Source organism: Dromaius novaehollandiae, chromosome 3 (assembly GCF_036370855.1).
Source record: "Dromaius novaehollandiae isolate bDroNov1 chromosome 3, bDroNov1.hap1, whole genome shotgun sequence".
Lineage (NCBI taxonomy): Eukaryota > Metazoa > Chordata > Aves > Casuariiformes > Dromaiidae > Dromaius > Dromaius novaehollandiae.
This window is the reverse complement of record NC_088100.1, coordinates 20,854,849-20,878,905: the sequence shown is the minus strand read 5'-3', so window position 1 is coordinate 20,878,905 and position 24,057 is coordinate 20,854,849. Positions and strand designations below refer to the sequence as shown.

The 24,057-nt window shown below is 37.6% G+C and overlaps 1 protein-coding gene across 14 annotated transcripts in view; it reads right to left on the bottom strand.

Moving 5' to 3' along the window:
* MYT1L (myelin transcription factor 1 like) overlaps positions 1-24,057 on the bottom strand; it is a 319,538-nt gene that overhangs the window by 232,490 nt on the left and 62,991 nt on the right. The window lies entirely within an intron of this gene.

Sequence of the window (24,057 nt, the reverse complement as noted above, 5' to 3'; positions counted from 1 at the left end):
AGAGTCAGTATTAATAGAATGAGTTTTAAGGTAAGGAAGTGCCTCCTCTAGCAGCTATCCAGCATGTGTTTACCTTTTACACAGACAGAGGGATCATCATACTTGTATCATTACTCAATGTTTGTGATTAGTGTCTACCATAGTTAAAGAAAATGTCATGATGTAAGTATGCTGCTGAAGAACAGAAATGTATTTTTTATTTTAAAAAAACTACAGAAGGAATAAGATACTCCATTAAAAGCTGCAGTAGGTGCATCAGTTCTGTTAGCTATTGTTTCTTGTGTAGAACTTCGAATTCAAAGATACTCATTAAACTGAGTAGAAGGCAATAACAGACGAAGTGTTAATGGGGCAGCAGTGGAGTGTGTCAGGAAAACGAAGAGACCCTGAGGGGGCTCGCCATGCTGTTTATGCTCAGCTAAATTCAGCAGCATTACCATAAATCCTCTAAAACATACTGTACTCAGTTTCTTATATGTTATTTTTCAAGCAGGAAAATATTCTACAAGATTAGAAGATGGGAACTGAAATAAAATTAAACACTGTTTTCTATTGAACAAACCATTTGCATAGTAAATATACTAAGGAGTATTCTATTATTACCTTTGTTGAACTTTTATAAAACCAAAGAGAAGGTGTTCTAATCTTTAAAGTAATGTATGAAAGTAAGTGGAAAATTTCTGAAATTTTATATAGGAAAAGGGCCTTTTCACAAAAGAATCATGTTTATCTCATAAAATTCTTTCATAATTTAAGGATTGGGTCGGAGTATCAATTTCTCACATACATAGTCGAACTGGCTAAAACAGAATTATGCATAAAGCTAATAACTAATCACAAGAGTCCAAAATTCTTGAGTTCTAGGGATTGCCTTGATTCTAAGATGACATTCTGAGGGAGTAAATTAATCCTAGGAAATGATTTCCTTTTGTATAGTAATATATAAGCAAGCCATTAATTCTAATAATTAACTGCTTGAAAGAAATGCTAAATATCTTATATACAGTTCTGCACACATCTTGATAATGACCTTAATGTGACTTTTCTCTCTGATCTTAGCAAGGACTTTTCTGAAGTAAGGCTAGGCCATTTACTATTAAGAGAAAATGACCATACTACACTTTACAGCTTCATTTATACACTCAACTGCAGGTAAGAAATAATTATTTACACAACAAATGCACCAAAAGAACTCCATGAAAAGGTTCATATAATCTGTTTTTATATTTTTGTTGAAACAGTAATGGGTATTTATCATGGAAAACTTCGGGGCGGCATTATGGGATTTACTCTGTGGCTGGCTCTCCGGCGCGGCGGTGCCTGTACTTCAGCACCACGGCCAGCGGCGCCAGGGCCGCAGCGGCAGGCGAGCCCCCACCGCGGGCAGCACCAGTCGCTGCCGCCGCCAACCCCAGCGGAACGCGCGCAGCCAAACCTCCACTGCTCCAGCAAAAGCGCAGGAATTTGTTCACTCCTTCTCATATGCAAAAGCTTCTCATTTTCAAAACAAAAAGGTTTTCTTCCCAGTGCAAGTGCAAACAAAATGTGTGTGATCTGTATATCTTAATTTACCGCCTAGCTTTTTTTTAAATTAAAATAACGTTTTTCTTTTTTCTCTCAATGGAAAAAAAGTGTTGAGGTCTAATTCACAAAAGCATCAGTCTTTCAAACTCCTAGGGAGATTATTGGAAACAATGGGCGTGAACACATCTGAAAATGAATCAGTGGTTAAATATGTGAAGATAAAGCTAAGGGCTGACAGTGCTGTCCTCTGCTATGCATTCTTGGCCTTCCATTTCAAATCTGAAAATCTGATATCCAATAGCCCAATTTTTTTATGGGGAATACTGTTGTGCACACACAAATCAAGTTTCTGCATGTGCAATATCTATTCAGAGATCTGCCTCAATATCAGCTTGGCAAATGCACATACAGCCATAGGCAACTGTGCCTGCCCTTGAGAATACCGGAAAAATAAAGTCCCCACAGTTTTCTATTAAAATTCTGCTAATGATAAAAATGCTTTGTCTCAGGAACCTAAACAAAAAATTCAATTACCCCTGAGGAAGTGGAAATATAGACTACTTGTAAGAAGCTAATGTAGCGACTCTCTTTAATACCTAGCACCTAGGAAAAGCATATTAAATGGATAGAGATGAGATGGCATAAGTGATGCACTTAATATGAGAATGGCAAAAAATACCTGGAAGAGACACCTTCTCCTTATGAGCAATAAATGTTTTAGTAGCAGCCAAGAAAATTCCCACAAAGAGGCTAAATTGCAACTGATGCCAAGAACCAGCAATTCCTACGAAGGTCATGAAGAGCTCCAAACTCTTATTAACCCTGAAGGCACAGAAGAAAGAAAACTGAAGCAGTATGGGAACCCTTCCTGCACGTTAAGAAGCTGTGTGCTTCCTCTCAGTCTAACTGGGTATTTCACCAGCAGTGGTCACTTGAATTGTTTGTTGTAGTTATTTAATTTACTTGACAGGTTTTTCAAGGAAAGGTGGAATAATTGCAACTATTTCCAATAGCTGGATGATTTTAGAAACTGATTTAAAAAATTGATTTAATATTAATATCCATGAAGTACTTGTGATTATAGACAGACTTTAGCAGCTGACAGTTTACATAAATTTACAGACACTAGAGTCATGCTTCTGAATATCCAGAATATGTATGAATAAAAATACAGTGGGCCTAGTCCTGCTTCTGCCCCCATTAGACAGACTTCTGTCATGCTTTTTGACTGAAACAAAGTAAGAAACCCAACTTCTGGAAACAAACATTAAGCCAAAGGTGAAAAAAATATAAAGACAATGACTTAAATTAAAAAACATCAGCTGAGTAAAAATTAAATTAATTTTTCAGTCACAATATGATATTCTGAATCCGGCTGCAAAAACACAGAACTTAATATAAGGTGAAAAAATGTTTACTCTACCATTAAATATTTGGAGTATTACTTTTTCCGTCAACAACACACTCAAAGCTATAAATAAGTGTAAATATTTTTAAGTCTTTATGTTAACTTTCACGCAATCTAACAATGAATAGTCTTACTGCCAATCTCACTTTCAGATAAATGTGTCCCGGTCTTATAAAACACTATCATCTATAAACTGAAAGACTAATTAAGAAAGAGTGATACAAAATATAAAAAATAACAGAGTGAATGTCCTTCATCAGAGGAAGGAGATATCCAAAGCCAACATTTAGTGCTCCTGGAAAATTTAAGAATATCAGCATTGAAAGCAGACAGTCCATGAGCATCGTTGTGAATACTGGATGACATGTTTTCCTGATGTCTAGTGCACCTCAGATAGGATTAATGATTCAAAGAATCAGTCGCTGTCAAACAAAGATTTAAAACTAATGAAGATACAAAACTGGCAGTGAGGAGAGTTTTTGGGAAGGCTGCATGTATTTCTCAAATTGAGGTCAAACTGTTGTCCTTCTGACTCGAAGCATGCTGGAGAGAATGGGAAACAGCACACCAACACCTGCAGGGTCAACCTGCAGGTGCTCCTGGTTGCACGAGGCAGTGGGGATGGGGAGCACACAGCGCATTACTTGGGTTATATCACAATATGGATTGCAGCATTACTTGTGGCTCTTCCAAATAAGCAACGTGTCCAGTGTCAGGACAATAAGAAATGTGATAATTTCCCTAAGGAGGAGGATAGCTGGGTTTGGGGACTGATACCAGCCAGGGAGGACTCAAACTTTCAGGAGAGATTCTGCACACGTATATAGGAAGCCCTACAGCGGCAGATTCATGACCACTTCAACACCCCAACACGACAGGACGAGTCAGAATATTGTCCTCTGTCCTGAATCCTAAATCCCTGATACAAAGCAATTTATGTTAGGAGAAAGGCTGTTACATTAAAAGCTGTTGATTTGGAAGCATTTCAAAAGTCGACAAATTCACTCCCATGTTCAGATTCACCTCCTCAATACAGTCTTGCCCAGAGAGCCAGAGCAGAAGAAAATCAGGCAAGTAATCAAAGCAACTTGCCAATGATTAAACTAAGTGTAGGCCAGAGAACTGACTTGCCTTTCTGGACCTTCCCTGCTATTTTCTGAAGCATGTCAGAGATAGTGATTGTGTCTTTAGAAATGCTAATAGCAAGACAAATGGAAGCATAACACAAACAACATTAACCTGTGTTAACACGAGTTATAGCAGATAGTTTTATCCTCCTACGTTGACAGCTATTGCTGAAGAATATTGTTGTGATGAATGTGGTGAGGGGGCACGTATTACTGATATCTCTACAGTGCCAGATTTTGTCTACAGCAGTTTACACACCACGTACAGTACATGAGGTGGGAACTACCTAATGACTTCAGATGAAAGTGCTGAGCAACTACTGATTCCTCTGTGGCCTGAAGGCCCAATTTTACCCTCTGTTGTCACAAGGTAAAATTTTTATTTTCTCTCCTTTAACCCCTAACGCAAGTTATTTAATGGCAAGGCTATCCTCTAAGCAAAATTAAATTAAAAGTGTAATAGCACAGAATAGCATATCACAAAGAACCATATAAGTATCCTTTATTGAATACCCATAGTATTCTCAGTACAGAGCAAATACAAAGAAAGCATAGAGCCTGTCCTGGAAACTCATTATATTCACAGATCTGATCCTTTCCCTGTGTCTGAATTTGATGGTGACTGAAAAGTTCCTATGATGTACCTGAGCCACATTAAAAAAAATTGACACACAAAGCCTAACTAAGATGCACAAGGATGCATATACTCTGGAGACAGAGAAATAGGTAAGATAGACAGGCAGACAGACAGACAGAAGATAGACATATATTCTCTACAGCTTTTCTCTATCTACTTGCTTATAAATGGAAGGAGAGGAAGTGCCCACAGAAACCTTAGTACCATTTATGTGCGAAAAAACTTGATTGAACAGTGATGTTTTTCATATGCTACTCCGCTGAAATCTGCTTTACTGTTGTCAGAGAAGAGAAAAGAAAATGGACATGTGTGGGGAGATCCTTTTTCAGTCAGTGCATTACCCTATCGCCCCAACTGCTGCCACTTTGAAGCTGCAAATTCTTATCTGCCTTGACCAAGACAAATTGACAAATTCCAACTGATTCCTCTTTAAAATAAAAATTTATATGAAGATACCTTTTGTTAGGGTTCTCAGAAAAAGCGGATAAATTATGCATAGCTGAATTAAATGCAAAACAAAAAGTTTATGTTAGTGCAATATTGATTTTAAAAGTTTGAATAAGGAACTGAAAGCATTGTTTTGTGGTTACTCATATTGCAAATGACTGTATTAGTAGTATATATATAAGCAATATACTTTTTGGCATGTTTACAGTACATTATACAAGCTAATGCTAAAACATCAAACTAGACCTGAAAACTACCATTAGATAAACTTGGTTGCAATAGTTTACATATTGCATTCAAAAATTTGTCACAGGAAGTATTGGCTTTCTTACTCACTTACTGTTATACCTGGCAAAGATGGTATTCACAAACATCTGTCTGAAAGCCAAAAAATTTGTCTTTTACTGACACTTGATTAAAAAAAAAGTAAATAATGTTTACAAACTGGTCTACATTAAAAATATATTTAGCAGAAGCTGGATCTGTAAATGATACCTAATGTTCAATACTAGTTATCCACTGACCTTTAATTATTTTATAGTTTCAGAGACAGCCAAATCAAAAACAAAAACAATACACGACCACTCACACACAAAGAATAACTGTGTATAAGTGCAAACAGAAAGGCTAACTCTCCTTCAAGGCAGGCATTTGTTTGCATAAACAATGGAAAATACTTGAGAAGAATGAACATGGTCCTACTGCTCATCTTGCTTTACAAATGATTTGTGAACAGATTAGAGGGTTAAATTAATCCCAAATTGCTTTTACAGTAAAAATCTAGCCATAGCTGTTACTCTCATGTTAAGGTATTTTGTGGTCGCAGACTATTTCTCAGGTGACACTAGCTCCATCAGAAACACACTTCTTTCCTCCCCATATTTCCCTAGTACTTTCAGGTAAGAGAACAGTAACTAATCTCTGCTCTAAAAGCAGTACTTTGAGAGCGAAGCCAGGGTATACCAGAGTTTGCTGGAGATAGACGAGCCAACTGCTACAAAGCAACCCTGTACAAAAGCATTCAATGTGGGAGACAGTGTCATGAATGCAAGATCAGAAAATGTCTTACGAAAGCACACAAGGCTCAGCTCTAATAACAAATAAACATAAAAGTAAAATATGCTTATGAACATATATGCTGGGAGGATAAAGTCTTGGTGTCCTCTGATGCAGACATAGGAGTTCTCAACTAGGTCATGACATATTTGCAGGACAAGTTCCTACAACAGCTTGATTTCTAATAGTGTTAAAAGTACAAAACTAACGGGGGTTGACATATCAGCTGCACTATGAATTACATATCAAAGAGCTGTAGTGGCATATCTGTAGAGCAAATGTACAGAATTCTTGAATGGAAGAGTAATCAGAAAGATGTAGACACACAAACAGGTGTACAGCTTGTCCCAAAAAGGAACAAAAAGTAGATCATTAATAATGCGAGGTACATTTAAAATCTATTATTTAATAGAGTATGCTTGGTCTCTGTACTGATTAATCTGTATCAAAAGAGAAAGTAAAAAATGCTTGACTAGCAGGTAAAAGAGGTGTTGAATAAATAACAATTTAAGGATTAAAAGATACTGCAAAGCAAGACAAGCTGAAGTCCCATCTAGATTCCAAAAGATTTGGAATAAGGCCGTCATAAACAGAGATGTTGGCTTACAGAAGGATGTAACAACAAATGCAGAAATACTGTCATTTATAAATGAAAGGAGGAAACTTTTACCCTTTCGTCACCTTTCTTGAATGAGAAGAGGTTAATCACATACACTCACTGTAGTGGCCAGGAACTTTGGGTTTCCCAGTGGGAACAAGTAATTGTTGATGACTGACCACACTGGTAATAGCCTGAGAGGGGGGTGATCCAGAGTCAGCTCCCTGTCACAGCCCAAAAAGTCACCTCACGAGGTGTCTAAAAATACAGCATGAGATGAGCATCCTCTATTCCCTGGATACAAAGGGCAGAAGGGAGTAGAAAAGGACAGGTAAGATTAAGAGCTACCGATGAGAAGATGTTGAAGGCCACATGTTTTAATGGCCAAGCAAAAGAGTCAAAGCAAAGTAAGAAAACAAGCAAGAGGAAGAGATCAAGCAAGAGAACAAGACTGAGGTAAATGGGAGAAGTTTGAGGACAGGAGCAGTATATGATGACAGAAAAGCAAGCATGAATGGCTGTTAGGAAAAATTAAAGCACATCTTATTACTATTCTTGTTGGGAAAGTTAATGATATGTGTATATAAAAGGTGAAGGTTGCAAATGGTATAAGAGGACTATTAAACTGAGCTGAAGTACCAGAGACAGTGGCAAGCAGGTCACAGGAATGCTATCTGAACATTTTTCATGACTTGCAATATTTTATTATTTAACTTTTAAAATAAAGCATTGAGGTGATTTTCAACATGGCAGCTGCTGTGTTACATGCTAATACTATCCAAAAATGGCCTACATAATGTAATATATCATCGCTGTGCCCAGTATGTCTTGGACCATCACCATAATTAAGGTAATGGTATCAGGCAGTTTCTTCTCTTCACCTCAGCAAGGTTCAGCAGCTTCTATTTACTACAGCATTTCACTGTTCTGGTTCTGTGACTGTTGCTTTCAGTTCTCATAGTTTACTGCTTTGCAAGGCATTTGCAAAACGTGAATTTTTCAGTGTTTTCTCCACTTGTTCTGCTTTCATCCAGGTCTCATTCCCACAAAGGAAGTAATTCCACATGTCAAAGAACCTGACTAAGGGCACAGAGGATGACACCTGCCCTTTTTTTACTACTTTTTTTTTACCTGGATAGGTGTGGGTTGTTTTCATATAGGCACTGTGAAAGAGAAGGGCAGGTTTCCCTCTTGGGGTTGAGTTGCCACTCATATCTCAACATGAGACCAGGTCCATTGTAGGAGGAACACACTGAGGACGGGAATGCACCTCCAAGGGCAGGCTCAAAAGGCTGCCAGAACGCACATGGATCCCTGAAGCTTCTGCAAGAGGAGCATCAGGAAGCATCAAAGTATCCATTTGCATCTTGACCCGCCAGTAATGATTTAAAGAGATGTGATGGAGGACTGCAGACATTATCTCCACTTCTGGAGCTTTAGACCCTGAGTGGGTTTATCTGACCAGCTTCAAAAGACTACGAATGACTCTCTGAGGTCCAGATTTGCAGAGGTTTTTAAATACCTAAGAACTTTTGAGGATCTTAACCTGAATCTGTTAACTCAGTACCCAATGAACATTTAAGATTAAGAGCAGAATTTAACACCGGTATTGGAAGTGTGTTAGAATCTGTACAATGTATGACTAAAAACAAACTGCTTTTAAAATAGGTTCCATCTTTTTGCTGCTAAAGTCAATAGAAAAAAATCCTACTTCATGTAAATGGAAGCAGCATAACATCCATAAATTTAGATAAGACACTTCAAAACTCTCCCCTTGTGCTACCCATCTACCTGAAGACTATAGTATAAATTAAAACAACTGTCAGCAGTTTAGATTGATTCTCCTCTTGTTGCCATTTATTAGTATTGATATGGAGATCTATTACTGAAATGAGGCTAAGTTAGGCCATACAACAACAGGCAGTTTAACATCATCAGCTTAGATCTTAGATTTTTTTCCCATATATTTTAAGTAATCAGCCCTATTCTGAATCAAAAATTTATTGCAGAAACTCAAAGGACTTCTCACCTAACTTTTCCTAGGGGTTAATCAATAAGCCTAATTAAAAAAAAAAACACCAAACCTTCAATCATTCAATTGCTCTGGATTTTCTGTAATATCGAATGCAAGGAGGAAAGGTGCTCTACTTGCCGTGATTAAGAAGCTTCAAGAAATATTAGAAGCTAAGTGCAGATATTTTTGCTTGCCAGACAGACAGCAGTGTAAAAATATGTCTGAGTCAGAGCAGCTATGAACTTTCACGTGCAAAGTGGGTGACAGCCTAAACAGCTGTGATTGAAAAAGGTCAGCAGAACCGCATAAATGTTTCTGCTGGTTCAAGTGCTAGGAAAGGTACAAACACAACAACAACCTACAGGTAGTCATCCAAGTGCTGTTGTGTTAAGAGAGCGAAGAGAAGCACTGGGGGACTCAGACACCAAATGGTGAATGTGAGACAGGCACAAGACTGTCAGATGGGGAGGAAAAGGCAGACATACTAAGACAGGGGGAAGCAAAGATTATCGATCATGACATATATTATCTGTGATGCAAAATTTCAGTGCGCAATTCTTATTTGCAACACTCCAAACACCCTTCACTGAAATCTGTGAACTTGATGATGTAAAAGTGCTTCTAAAGAAGATCAGACTTACAGTTGCTGCAGTTTATTTCTATTATAGAGGCTTCAGTGACTATTTTAAATGTATGTTAATTTTCATTTAAAATGAATAAAATATGCTTTAACGCAAAAAGGTTGAGAAAATAATAGGATTTACATAAAAACCAAACATTTTCATCAATAAGTATCATGAAACAACTGACAGTTTTTAAATGCTTAAATGTTAGGGAAATATAAAAACATATAGGGAAATAAGAAAACAATTTTCATTCATTTTGCCTGAGACTCCTGTGCAAATAAACAAAAAATTACAAGAAAAAAGAAAATTTGTGTTAATGAACTTCAATAACTGTGCTTAATCACAAAATCTAGTTAAGAATAGACTGCTAACATAAGGTAAGACAGGTTGCAGGCAGTAGTCCTTTATGTAAAAGCAAATGTCAAAAGAAAAGCTCTGATATTTGGTTGTGGGCTCCCACTTTTCACACAGGCATTTCCTAAATCCATGTTTGATGAGCTTCTCCAGCTATAAATTCTGTAAATTCCCTATGGAGCAGTGCAGAGTGTGCTTCATGAAAATGTCATCTGCCAGCGCTGCAATTACTCACACTCCAGCAATCATGTGCACAATGCAGAATGGGTCGAATTCAGGTGAGAACGAGAACCAGCAATCAAGCCTCTGGAATTGAGAACAAAGCCATTTTCTTTCATTTGCCATCAACACAACCATCAAGGCCTTAATTACAAGGCAAGTGTCAAGCCTGGCTGCTGAAAGGCTTATTATTATACAGCTCAGCTTCAAATCAGTTTTGTATTGATGAACTGCAAAAATGAGGAAGCCAGCTTAGCCCCACAAGAAAAGAATCGGGGACCAACTGATTATATGATTGGCAGGAAGAAACAAGGACATTTAAAAATACATTTTTAGACGGTAGAAGAATTAGGGAACAGCACACCTAAAACCTTTTTATAAACAGACTTTCTACCTCAATAGCAAATCTGGGTGGTCTGAAAATTCAAAGGACACTTTCTTTATTTGAGATTACTGTAGTATCCGCAAAAGCACTGCAAAAGTACTCCCGTTCTCTCTTTAGATCATGTATTTTGTTTTTCAGACAATAATGCATGTCTCATTGCCCCCTTTTATTTAACTGTATGTCTATACCTTGAACATATACAAAGATAGCCAGTGAATTGTGTATGCATTCACAAGCAAAGCAATGAGCTACTCGCAGTAGGTTAGCTGTCTTCATACTGAACAGTAGATGATAAGCTATCAAAATGACCATCTTGTAAGCAACAGGATTTATTTATGTTGATGCAATTAAATTATCAATAAGCAATACATTATAACTTAAAGTCAAACATCATCTCATTTTCCATTTAAGGCTTTTAGGCATGATGCAATAAACCACTAGAACAAGGCCTCTTTTTGAAATAGCTGTTAATACAAGACTACAGCCACAGTGAGTGTTAGACCCTGTTTTGTCTTTTGGTTATTTGCACCCTTACTCTGACTTAGCCTCTGCATGTCTTCTGTGACTGGAGGAATATGTGCTCAGCCACTCGCTCTGCCCTTTTGATATCTAAGACGAATGGGCACATTTATAGCAGCTAGGAAGGCATTTAGGTCAGCGAACATTTTACTATCAATGTTATGCATTTTACCTAATACTGTGACAGCCCATAGCTCTTTCTTTCCTGTTTGCTGCATCCAACAGATACACAAAACAAATACATTTTACCTCTTGCAGCACACCACATCCCGAAACCTGAATGGCCCATGCTCCAGCAGGGTAGTAAAGAGATTGAAATTAACAGCATGAGAAAGTAAACATTAATGAAAAAAAAGATGATGAGGGGATGTGACACTGACAGTCACAGCTCCATTTCATCATTTCATATTTATTGATTATATGCTGAATTTATTTTTGGTGGGGTATATAGATATTGCATACAATACACAAAAATCAAATACTCAAAAGTTAGGGAATAACACAAGGATAACATCCACTGAAAATGACCCAATGCATTTTACAGGAAAAAACATAGGATAAGAGTTCAGAAATTAAAAAACTCCAATTTAAAGCAGATGCTGCTTTTTATTTTTAAGGGGGAAAAAAGTAGTTAGGCTTCCAGAGCATATATTTGAAACATATTCAGGAAATTTCAATGGAAGTTAGGCACCTTTACTGTATCTGTTTCTATTTACAGGCTTAGATGCCTACATTTTTAATGGTTTCCACTGAAAGTAAAAGAATTGGGTGATAACTTCTCATTTTGCTGTTGAAATTCTCCAGCTGTAAGAATATTGTAGAAAATTCTTTTTCAATTTTCCTGTTTATTACTCTTTGCACTTACATAACTCCCTTCCAAGAAATTTCAAAAGCCCACCTGACTGACTTCCCTTTCATTTAGGCAGTTGCTATTCCCTTTTCCTAGCTCAGTTAAGGGGTCTAAATCATACGATATAATATTCCAATACAAATACACATATGACCTACACATTTTTTTCTTTTTTAGGAATAAAGGGCATAACGATGCATTAGTTCCTCAGTGTCAAAAAAGCAAAAAAAAAAAGAAGGCAAAAAGGAAAACTATTAAACCCGCATTCTGCTCAGCGTTTGGCAAATAGCCAAATATCAAGAATTAAATACACAGAAAAATATGCTGAAAGCAAAAAAAAAATTGTATTTTTGAAGTGTATGTGAATTGAGAGATCACTGAAAAATTTCATTCCCGTATATTGCTACTAAACTGGTGCTTGGGTATCCAGATCAGAAGAACGCTGTATTATGCCTAAAATCTAAAAATGAACAATAAATAAAATAAATAAAATTTTCATTTTATTTATTTTTTATTAATAAATTAAATAACATTATTCAAATAATTGTTAGGTGAACAACTGGTAGGTATGTGAAAAACACTGGGGCATCTAAAGACAAACAGAATTGGTGCCAGTGGCTTATCAGAAGTTTACGTGCACGGTTTGTTGTTCTTGATTTGGTTAGACTGCAGTAGTGCAAGTCCTTGGCTCTGTAAAAGCAGAAAGAGGGCACTTTAGCAAAAAGACATAGATGACATTTGCTGTCTGGAAATAGAGTTATGTGTCATATGTTCTGAAAATGCAGACACAGATATTTTATTACAGAATGAAAAAGGCTCTAAGAAAATTAAATGAAAAATAAAATGGATGCTTATTTTTAATATATAAAGGCAACAGACCCATATGTGGAACCAACTTCTGGGCATCCAATCAAAGCAAATAATATTAATAACAATGCAGATTAATTACAGTAATACATTAATATTTTTCTAAAATAAACTGTTTAGGAAAATACACTAAAACTTTCAGAAATAGCCAAGTGACTTAGAAGCTTACATTTTTTCTTCAAATGGACTTAAAGTCTTACACAGAATGCGGTAGAACACATCCATATTTTGAACTGCTGGGATTTCAGAAATACTGCTGTTTTGAGAGGCTAGCACTTGCAAAATCATTTGGCTGATGATGGGTACTGAAAGGGTGTGTAAATCAAATTTCTACACAGCTTGAGTCAGACCTACATGTCTATGCTCCAGGGCGAGAATCTAACACACCAGGCCGCTAACTTTTGGGGGACTTCTCCATTTCTCCTGTTAGAGTTGTGGCACTCCATATAAATAACTGAATTATTCACCCGAGTACTCAAGAACAGTGACCGGCATACAGATGTCTCTATGCAACTATCTTACCCTTGTTCATTACGTGGCCAACTCTTTAATTACGACCAGAAGTTCTATTTTGGACCAGAAACGTCTTTCTGGAGAAACATTTAGTAAAATCACTATAGCATTATAATGTCATAGATGTTCAGTTTTATTGAATCCACATTTTGCAAAGCTTCATCAAAATATTTTCGTTTGGGAATGCAGTCTAATCTTCTAAATAGAAGACTGTTTCTCATTGCCTCAGACAAGACTGAAAGGATAACAGCACTAAAACGGTGGGAAGTGTATGGCACTCTGCAACCTGATTTTAAGCATATAATTTTACAGGTATAATTATGCCCAGTGAGTGGGTAAAAGGTTTCCACCAACTAATTCATGGTCAGCACCTACTACAGTCCTTTGGTCTAGTCTGGGATACTGTTCAGAAAACAGAGGAAAGACCCAGAACATAAGCTATTCTGTTCCTGCCTGACATGTTCTCATGTGCTTAAGACTCACTGGCTTCCCACTGTTTATTGCTGAGCATTTGTCATTGGTCATAACTGTCTGCACAGGACCTGGCTTCCCACACCCATATATTTCCCCAATACGTTAGGTTTGGCTTTCCTGGTTCCAGATCAAAAATACATCTAGTCATATATCCTGCTCCTTATCTGATAGGCATCACTAGCTCTGCATGTAAGATCTTTATACTACCAAAATGCCCCACACTACTGGAAAACAACAGTAGAGTCATCATTTTTGTCAGGAAATTTCCAATCAACTCTTTTTAGAAGCCTTGGGCTAATTGGCTGCACCTCCTTTCCTATATAAAATTATCTTTTTTTCTCCCATCTTTCCTCAAACTCTACCTACAACAGCAAGTTCCTCTATTTCAGCTGGACTACATTTTATTAAGCAATCTACGCTGAGAGAATTAAACTTTTCCAATTTTAGCTTTTTTTAAGACATGACAAAAACATGACATTTCAAAGTGCTGAAGACAAGGGTGAAGCCCTTTGAAAGAGAGTTGTTTTGACAGAGCACTTATACAATATGAGAAGAGAGTAAGAAAATAAAGGTGCAACAGAAAAACAAACACAACAGTGTAAATAACATTCTCATATATTTACTATCACATGCATTTATTCTTATGGATTTCTCTCCTCACTTCAGAGCTTCTATTTTCTCCCTTGCTACCTGAAACAAACACAAGCAGCATTTTCTTCAGCTGACAGAAGTAATCGGAGATAGTTCATCCTGAGTTGCTCTATGCATATATTGAAGGAATTACATGAGACAATCTCTTCAAGCTGATTAATAAATATATTTATATTCTATGCATTTTCTGGGATTCTTCATGTATTAACAGTCAAGCATCCATCTAAGAACCTTGCCAGATTGACAAAACAAGTGCAAGACCTGAACCACTACCTTCTGAACTCCACCACTACATCACTAATTATCTCTGATCTCCAACATACATGAGATATTTTAAAATAACATTACTACCTAAATACTCCCTTGAAAGCCAGTACACAAAAGTGGTCCTCCAGTACACAGTACAGCGGAAGAATAATGTCACAAACCCAAAATTCTTAAAAAAAAATTGTAATGCCTTTCATATAAGCCAACACATATCTAAACTTAGAAATAATCACGCATACTTGAGGTAGGAAGAGAAATACTTCCCATGTAATTTGAGGATACCACCTACAAAAAAATAAAACAGAATATTATTTGCCCATGTTAAATTGCCACCACAGCAGAAAAATGTTTATATTGAAAAGGACAGTAGCCGTTCTAAAAATAATTTTTGAGAAAATGTTGTTTATAATTATTGCACCAGCGTATTCCTACAGTTAGGACTGCACCGACATCACTTGGCAGGCAGCAGGAAATCATACTGAATACAGAGGAACTGCAAGCCAACACCTCTGATGAGTGAATGGCTGCATAAACCTGACTGAGCTGTTAACATCCCTAAATTTGGGGTTTACCATGTATCATGTGCCTGAATGAAGTAAAACATTTTAAAAAAACTTATAAGTCACTTGAAAATGCAAAACATTGGGAGGATTAGTCTTACTCTTAATTACTCTTAACTGTTTCTCAAAGTTTCCAAAAGAGTCTATGAGATTTTTGGAATCCACAAGGAAGTTAGACTCAGGATGAAAGGAGGAAATGGACAAAAGTATAAATTTGTTACTTTCATGGTCTGAAGACCTGGCGCAGACATAATTTTAAAAGCTCGCGATTGTCGAATGTGACCTGTGACTCTGGCTGCCTCAACTTTGAGTACTCTGCCAAAGATGCTATTGAGTTTCTGAGAAGGCTATGGTCTGCTAGTCTTTAAGAGGCAGACCCTTCTATGATTTCTTATGGTGGACACCAAAGATCACTCATCACTTTGGACCATCTTGGTCATTTTGTGCTCTCTAGTCATTAGAAACAAATGGACAGCAAAGGCTCGGCTAAACAGAAAGCACTGGGGAAGAGTCTGATGCCATCAGTCAGTAAATGACATCAGCTGGATGGGATAACGCTATAATCACCTCAGAGAATTTTTAAGATATAAAGTCAGCAAAGTGACTGAGAGTTTCAGGTTTCTAAATTATCTACCGGACTCATTGAGTCAAGTTTCTTTCATAAATTTTTATAAGGATTTTATGGCCCAATTACATCTTTACATGATATAGCTCAAAAGGAGTTCTCATTCTAAAGGTCATAATTTCAGTGTATAATTACTGCACAGACCAGAAGGATGTCTATCAGATAGAGGGTTTTATTTAAGTTTTGGATTTTGGATTCATCGAGGTTATTTTTTCCCATTCTTTCCCGCCCAATTTCTAATTTCAAAGTGGTTATTGGAAAAAGCTTTACCATATACTTCAGTAGGTATGAGACTTGGATTTCTTTTTTTAAAAGTTTGAAATGTAAAAGCAAAATACATCTGCACTGTTTTCTTTACTTGAATGGTGCAAATTAAGGATGGAGCACCATCATATCTCAAAATTAATCAGCATTTTAGGTCACACTTCAATTTGAGTATCAGAACATAGTGTATTTCAATGTAATTATAATATACTGAGTTATTTAAAAACTGAGATGCATAACAATAACTAACTGCAGAGCAGAATAGGAGAGAAACAGTGATGTACCTTTTGAACAGATGGTAATGGATGAAGTTTGATGGGTTCAGTGGGACTACGTAAAACTAATGTCCCAGTGGACGAAGACCGATGTGACTGTAACTAACTCTTTTTTTCTGCAGTGTTTTCGCTCATCTCATGCCATCTTTGTTTTCGTATGTTTACCAGTAGACAAACAAGAAAGATTTTGAAATTCTAGTAAAGGCTGAAAAACTCTTCAAAGATTATTTGAGCCCTTTAGTGGAAGATAAGGCAAACTGAGTACTTTGTCATAACTTACAGAGGTATAAAATAAGCATTTTCTCTCATGTTGTCTGAAATCAATACTGGCCAATTTCCCTGCTTTCCAAATCTATTACTTCATAGGTTACTACTGTCTATTGGTGTCACACTTTTTTTTTCCTTTTTAAATCATTCTCTTGACTCAAAAGATGTGCATAGACTCAGTGCTAACAAGCTGAACAAACTGAAAAATACCCAAAATATTTTTAGAAGATGAAAAGACCTTTCTACAATAAAAAATAATTGGTTTAAGGGATGATGAGTAAATACAGAAAGTCAAGTATCTTATTGCCAAAGCATAGCATCTCTCTATGCTTCTTTCAAAGAGAAAATTGCAACAATTGTGAATCCTTTGGAATGACAGCAGTGAGGTAGTTTGGGGATGTTTTACTTAGGAAACATCACCTATGCATTGAACATCTTTATCTTCTGCCAAGAGTTACCACAGTCACAGGCCAAACTGCAGAAAAAAATGTGTTTGTCTGTTTACTCCTTCCAAAGTTCCCATTAAATAATTATTCAAGTGCTTCTCTGGCTAAATTAGAGGTAATAACTTAGTAGTTCTTTGCCTACTGCGATATGACATCATTCCGCACACTACTAACCTTGGATGGGGTTACCTGCTGGGAATGACGTGTCAGAGTCATCTTTGATGTTGTAAAGTCATTCTGTATAGTGGGGTCTTTAAGAGGTGAAACCTCCGGGAACAATCTCAAAACCATTGTGGCTCCCTGCAGGGCACACAGAAGCTCTGGTATCAATTTTTTTTTTTTTACCACAGACAGCCTGCCTTTTAATCTTCATGGAAGTCTCTAATCCCAGCATTTTCTTTAGTATTTATTTCTTTTTACACACACGCTTTTTCGCAGAATCAGACAATCAGAGAATCATCCAGGCTGGAAGGGACCTCCAGGGGTCTCTAGTCCAGCCTCCTGCTCAAAGCGAGGACAATATTGAATCCAGACCAGGTTGCTCAGGCTTTGCCCACTTGGGTCTTGAAAACTTTCAAAGACGGACATCTAAAGTTTCTCTGGGCAACCTGCTCCAGTGCTGTTTTCCCCCTTTTATTCCCCTGACTAAGACACACACACACATATACACACACAGAGCTGAGACATATACCAGATTCACCAGTCCTGTGATCAAGACTTTGTCTGCCCACTTCGATACACACTTCAGGTTTGGGGATTTTTTAATAACTAGAAAAATTTCTGAAACAATTACCCCTTCATCAGAATGAGGATTTCACAATTATACAGAAACAACATAGATGTGCACAAAACTGCCATATATAATGCTGTTGAGCATATCATCATCTTTGGTTCTTAGGATTGTCACTTGCGTTGAGGAACACACATAAGCGGAACTGCTTCAACTATCTCACTGGCAAATTCCAGAATAAAGTAGCTTAATTTACTCCACTTTTATAAAAGTTTTTGTTTACTTCTGACCGGATTTAATAGAAGCAAAGTATACACAAATACTGGAAAAATACTGCACAGAATCTAACTCCCTGATTACTATTACAGTCTCAAAAGGTCACCTGACAGAGTTTATACTACTTTACTGGCTGCACTATCAAAAATGATTAAATCCATCATTTTACATATTTAGCAATGGACTCCTTTGTTTAGAAATGAAAAAACATTATTAGTCTGATCCAGCTTCCTTTAAAGTCAATGAAAAAGCATCATGAAAGATGACTCAGCAGCTATAGCTGATCAAACATTTCAGGCACTAAAGCAGAAGAAAAACATACTTCGGACTGGCAACTGCATGAGGTCCATCACAGCAGAGCCAGAATTTCACCCAAAATATCTTTTTCCAGACTGTTTTTTTTACCTTGTGTGCTAAATACATGTAACTAACCGCATCTCAATGCCTATCAGATATTTTAATGTTTTTTCTTACACTCAGCAGTCCCTAGATGCAAAAACCTCAGCTGTCATTAGTAAATCTATAAAAACTAACCTGTATGAAAATGGCATTCATTTTCCACAGAGAAGTCATAAATTGAAGACAAGAAAATATTCTGGAAAGTGTCTTATACTGCCATGTTGGCCACGACTTCTCTTTCCTAGAACATACTTTAGAAGAATTCACTCGGGCACAGGGCTGTGTGGTTGGAGAGGAGGGTTACAGCAAACAGCTTGCCAGGCATACAGCATTTTTAACAGGGATTCAGGTTTTGTATGTCTTAAGTAGTTTCTGAATGCATTCTGAAATATTGCAAAGTGCTTCTCGGATCACTCAGGAGCAAACCAAAATAATTTCACCTCATTTTCACAGAACAAAAATCATGAAGCCAAGTTTGGCAAAAAAATTGGATTAGATGAATCAAATTGTAAAAATAATGATCTTCATGTTTGAGGAAGCACCTCTGCACACAGTCATTTCTGACTGCAGGTAGCAAATTTTCCTGCCCAAATTATAGGCTTTCTTGTCCAAATGGCATTTGCACATGCAAATTTTAGGGTTATACAGGATTTATGTGATTTACTAGTTATATGTTAGTTCCCCACTCAGGGCTGAGCTTCACCTGCCTGTGGGGCAGGCATTCAGTCAAACCGTGCCATTGACTGCTCATGAATAAACGTGCTGCCACCTAATCAAAGCGTGTCCAGCGTAGCCCCGTCTGCACCTCCGCCTACTCGTAAAGGGTCACAACGCGGCATCGTGCCCTGCGCTGCGCATTACAGTGACCTCCAAGGAAGCTGTCCCTGAACTGGGATGGCATGAGCTCTCCTCACACCAGGAAATGGCTTTGTTTGTTCTACACTGATTTTACCACCTAACATGTTGTATTAGAAAAAACACATATGGGCAAAACTATCCTCAAAAAACTGCCCTATTTTTATTTTTACCTCCATGCCTGACAAAGGTAAGTCAAATACTTTTTGTTTTCTCTTTGTAGTATATTTTTTATTTCAGGCCAGCCAGTCAAGAGGACATTTGAAGACTTGAGTATCTCATGTATATAATGCTTGATGAATATTTTTCTAATTTGTAGAAATCCACAAAAGTATTTTCACTTCAAAGAAAACAGAAGGGGAAAAATAAATCCCTGTTTCTAGTGAATTTTGCTAATTAAGAGAGATGAGGGCTAAAACTGTCCTACCCAAAACAATACTACAGAGTAGTGCAGTGCGTAGCTACCTCAGTAAGCAAGGGCAGCTCCTAATCGTGATGCACAGGGAATTACTAGCCAAACTAAGTAAATTTGAGAAGTATTTTATCATTAGTTTCATTATCATCAGTCATCAGGTTAGAGAAATTTTGTGCCCAGACTGAATACGATGTGAAGCTGATCTACAGCATGTCATGCATGTAAATCCTTACAGGATATGGGTTTTTATATACATGTATAGATGTATATGTATATGTTTCTCACTTTTGCTAGGAACACTGACAGTAAGAATCTAGAAATAAATGGCAGTGTGTATAATTTAAATGTGTGCTCTTAAATAGAGCAAGGCTACTGGATTTTTTTAAGATAATCCTGCTCTTTAATAACTGACAGGCAGAACTTGGCTTAAAAACTGTCATGACAATTTATTTTTAATTAACATTAACCTCACCAAATCCTGTTTTCCTTTGTGTCCATCCCCAGCAGCATGGTGAAAGCTCCCACCCTGACATGTGACACACAGGCCATCACCGAGCCCAGATGCCAAGCTGCCAAAAACATTCATCCAGCAGCAGCATCTGGCCCCTTGGTGGGCTCCACAGGCAGTGAAGCTGACAGCTCTGAAGTTGCCTGTGGGTCTGTCATGTAGTTAGGCTGCTAGCTGAGCTGACTTCTTTTACTCAGTGCCATTTTTCTTTGACTTACCTTTGATCCTGAGATATTTGCATATTGTTATGTGCCTGAGAAAAAGTTCCTGCGTAAATCTTTTATGAACCCTCTGTGTTTGGGCGTTCTTAGAGGAAGAGGTGATATCCCACAAACGCATCGTCATGATCTACATTGCATGCAATGTTGTCATGAGATAACCTCTCTCACCACACACATAACAGATCCCATGGTTAATAGAAATTGATATGAGATGTCCTGAGAAATCACTCAAGATCTAATAGCAGCCCTATGAATCACACAAGACATGGCTGTAGGTACCTTTCATGCTACACGTTAATATATTCATGTGCTGGTCTCTTAAGAAGGCTGGTTTTAGTTTTGCTTCCTACCCTGCTTATCACGCCCATGAGCAAAGGTCTGCGACACAGCATGCTACGGGAAGTCTGCGCTGGCAGAGATCTGGCTCTCCGGGAAGGGGAAGGAGGGGGAGAGCAAGGGAGAGGCAAGACGCAAGACAGCCAGCACAGCAGGAGCAGGCACTGGGAGAAAAATAGGAGAGACCAAATGATGATGAATTAAGTTCAAGGAGCATTATTGACAAGGCCAGCTCTTAAGAATTCATCTAGCCTCCACAAGGCATTCATTCCTAGGTAGGGGGCAACTGCTATTACCTTTAAGAAAAATGTGTATCTTTGTTTCTTGGCTCCCCGTGTCTTTCCTGTAAGTTCCTAGCCCCTAAGGATCTCCTATTATAATGCGTTCTGTGACATTAAACTGATGGCCCTCTTTTTTTTCCCTAAATATATCTATTAATAACTTCCAAATATTATCCGACTCTATGGTAATTTTTAGTGTAAGGTTCCTTGTCATTTTTTAATGCCAGAAGATGTAACATAACAATTCAGTCAGAAAATCACATTTAATTCTTGTTAATTCTGAAAGTAATCACCCCTAAAGACAAAGGTATTTTGTTTTTTAACTGTTTTGGCATAGAAAATATTATAGACTTCATTACAAATTCTAGAACAGCTTCAAAATGAGAACTTTTCTAGATTCTTCCATTCAGCAGTACTGATGTGAGGCCAAGGGCAGACCTAACAACATCTTTAGGGACTGCAAAAATTGGGCTGTATATTAGACTTGTCCAACAGCTAGTTGCAAGCCACCAGGTCCCTCCATCCTAATGACTCCAAAGCAAATCCACTGAATCTGGCCGAATACAGATAGTAAAAAACTACATCTGTGTCAAAATAAAATGTGCTCTGTATGTAAACCTACAGATTTCTTTTCCAAAAGAGAACAGAAACTGGATATTGCATAGCTCACTTCATAGAAAGCTGCCAAAACCTTGACTCAACAGCTGCTGCAAGATGCTTCTCCATTTTGCAACTGCATCAGGCACTGCTAGATGCTGTGCTAGCTGCCCTGCCACATCAGCGCCAGCCACGGGAACGCGGGAGCCCCCTGTCCCTGCAGCCGCCCGGACTTGGCCTGCTGGGCCGGCGGGCTTGGCACGCTGAAGGACAGGCAACATGCAAAATACATTAGCATGCATATGCTGTGGGATCTAGACCTCAGACAATACGACCACACAACTGGACATGCAATAGCAATGACTGACTCCCTTCTTTATTTGGACCAAATATTAATCACCCAGAGTCACAGATTTGGGTAAAATCTTTGGAGATAATTTTCATTTGATTATGTTTTGGGAGTCATTTCATGGAGTGACCCACCGGGTTAGATTTCTGGCTCTAAGATGTTTCTGTCAACAATCATTTAGTGCCTGGCAAACCTAAGTCAAGACTGTTTTAACTGCACGTAATAAGGTCCAGCTGTACAACTTGGTATGCTTCGGCTGAAACTTCCTGGACTGACAAGTAATTTTATGCAAAGATTAAAGGAATTTTTTTTTAAATGTATGAAGTTCTGCAATCTGAAAAACGTCCTTGTTTTTCTCAAGTATCCCACAGCCAACAGGATTGCTACCCTTAAATGACAGTGAAGCTACAAAAAATAGTTAACAAAAAAAACAATCCTCACAATATTTCAATTACACAAAATTTATCATATCAGAGATTACTGTAAGATCTGTGCCCTTTGCAAAAGAGAATAAAATTCTCTTGCTATATCTTTTATATAATAGCAGGAATTTTACAACTCTTAATATGTGTTAAATATCAAGGGCAATTTTCAGAAGTGACATTTCATTTTGTAACCAGCTCAATTTAGCCCAGAAAACGGACCCATAGTCCTTAACACTGGATCACTTAGCAATATAAATTCCATCCAGATCAGATACAAACTCATAATTGCATTTCTGTTTAATTAACTAATAGACACAGTATTTTGTTTGTGTTTGCTTTATGGGTTTTTTTTTTCTTTTTCTGACTTTATGCCAGCTGCAAAGAAATGAATGCAATCCGGTCAAACAAAGTTAAATAGACAAAACCTGATCCAGCAAAAAGTCGGCTTTGGCTGAAGTTAACCATTCAAAACTATTTGGTCAAACTTGAACTAGCAGAATAAATTGGGTACCGGTTCAGGGCTTGTATCACCTATTCACTGCATTGTTGGTATTAAGCAACCAAGAACTAGAATTTCTCTCTTGCTGAATTCAATGTCTGAGTTTTGGGTGTATTACGTAGATAGTGTCCAAACCAACTTTGCGAGGACGTAAATGCAGGTTACATGATAAAGGAACTGTTGAGCCTCTCTTGAAAATCCAGCCTACAGTGTCAAAATAAGCAAGATAGCGATCTGAGATACGGTACCCCTGTAAGTGAAAGTAGAATTTGACTTATTAGGCAGAGAACATACCTCAGTATATATCAGTACTTTCAGTAGCAATTCCTCTGCCTGAATACTGAATCAGTCTCATTAATTTAGCAGACACTTCGAAAAATCTTTAGCAAAACCTGTAACAATGGTGTGACCCATAGAGCTGGTGTTTCCCAACTTTTGAGATGAAAACTAAGTTTAAAAAGACAGACATAATCACAGTTACTTTCAAACAACACTCAGATTTTCTATGCTCTTCATGGAAAATGAAGGCAGGCAAAATTCCAGCTCCTAATATCTGAAGGTCTGATTTGGCACAATATGCTCAGTCTTCAAAAGAGCATTCAATTAATTTGTCTAACAAACAGTCATTGAGTCACAAGCTCTTCTGAAAACCTGACCTTGCTTTTGTGTTATTTCTCCTTCTGCGACACAAGAAAAAAAAGGGAGTTCAGCGATAAAGCTATTACACTGTAAGGCTAGTGAACAGCAAGTTATAATTATAAAATTTTACATAGATGAAAAAAAATTGCAAAATACAACAGCTTCCACAGCCATAAGAGGTAACAGAACTTCTCCTCACCAAGTGTCAGGGTACCAGCATACAGTATTGGAATCAGTGCTAAAAAGCCAATCTTTTATCATTAAAAAATGCTTTGGATGTTTTGCAGCTGTTGACAGTTCTTTCACTGTTTTTGGATCAAAGAATTCTCAAAAGTAAATAAATCCATTCAACCTATTACACCATCAACCGAAGTGTCTTTAGATCTGTCTCCTTCCCCTACAATGCCCACCTCTCTGCTGGCTGCAAAATATTCCCTCTTCCTTTCTCTTGCTGGTTTTTCCTTCCCTCTTCCCTCTCTCCCTTCTTGCCTGTCTCCCTTCCTCCCTGCCTTCTCCATTCGGCCTCCTTTCCCTGAACTCAGTCCTCTCTCTGT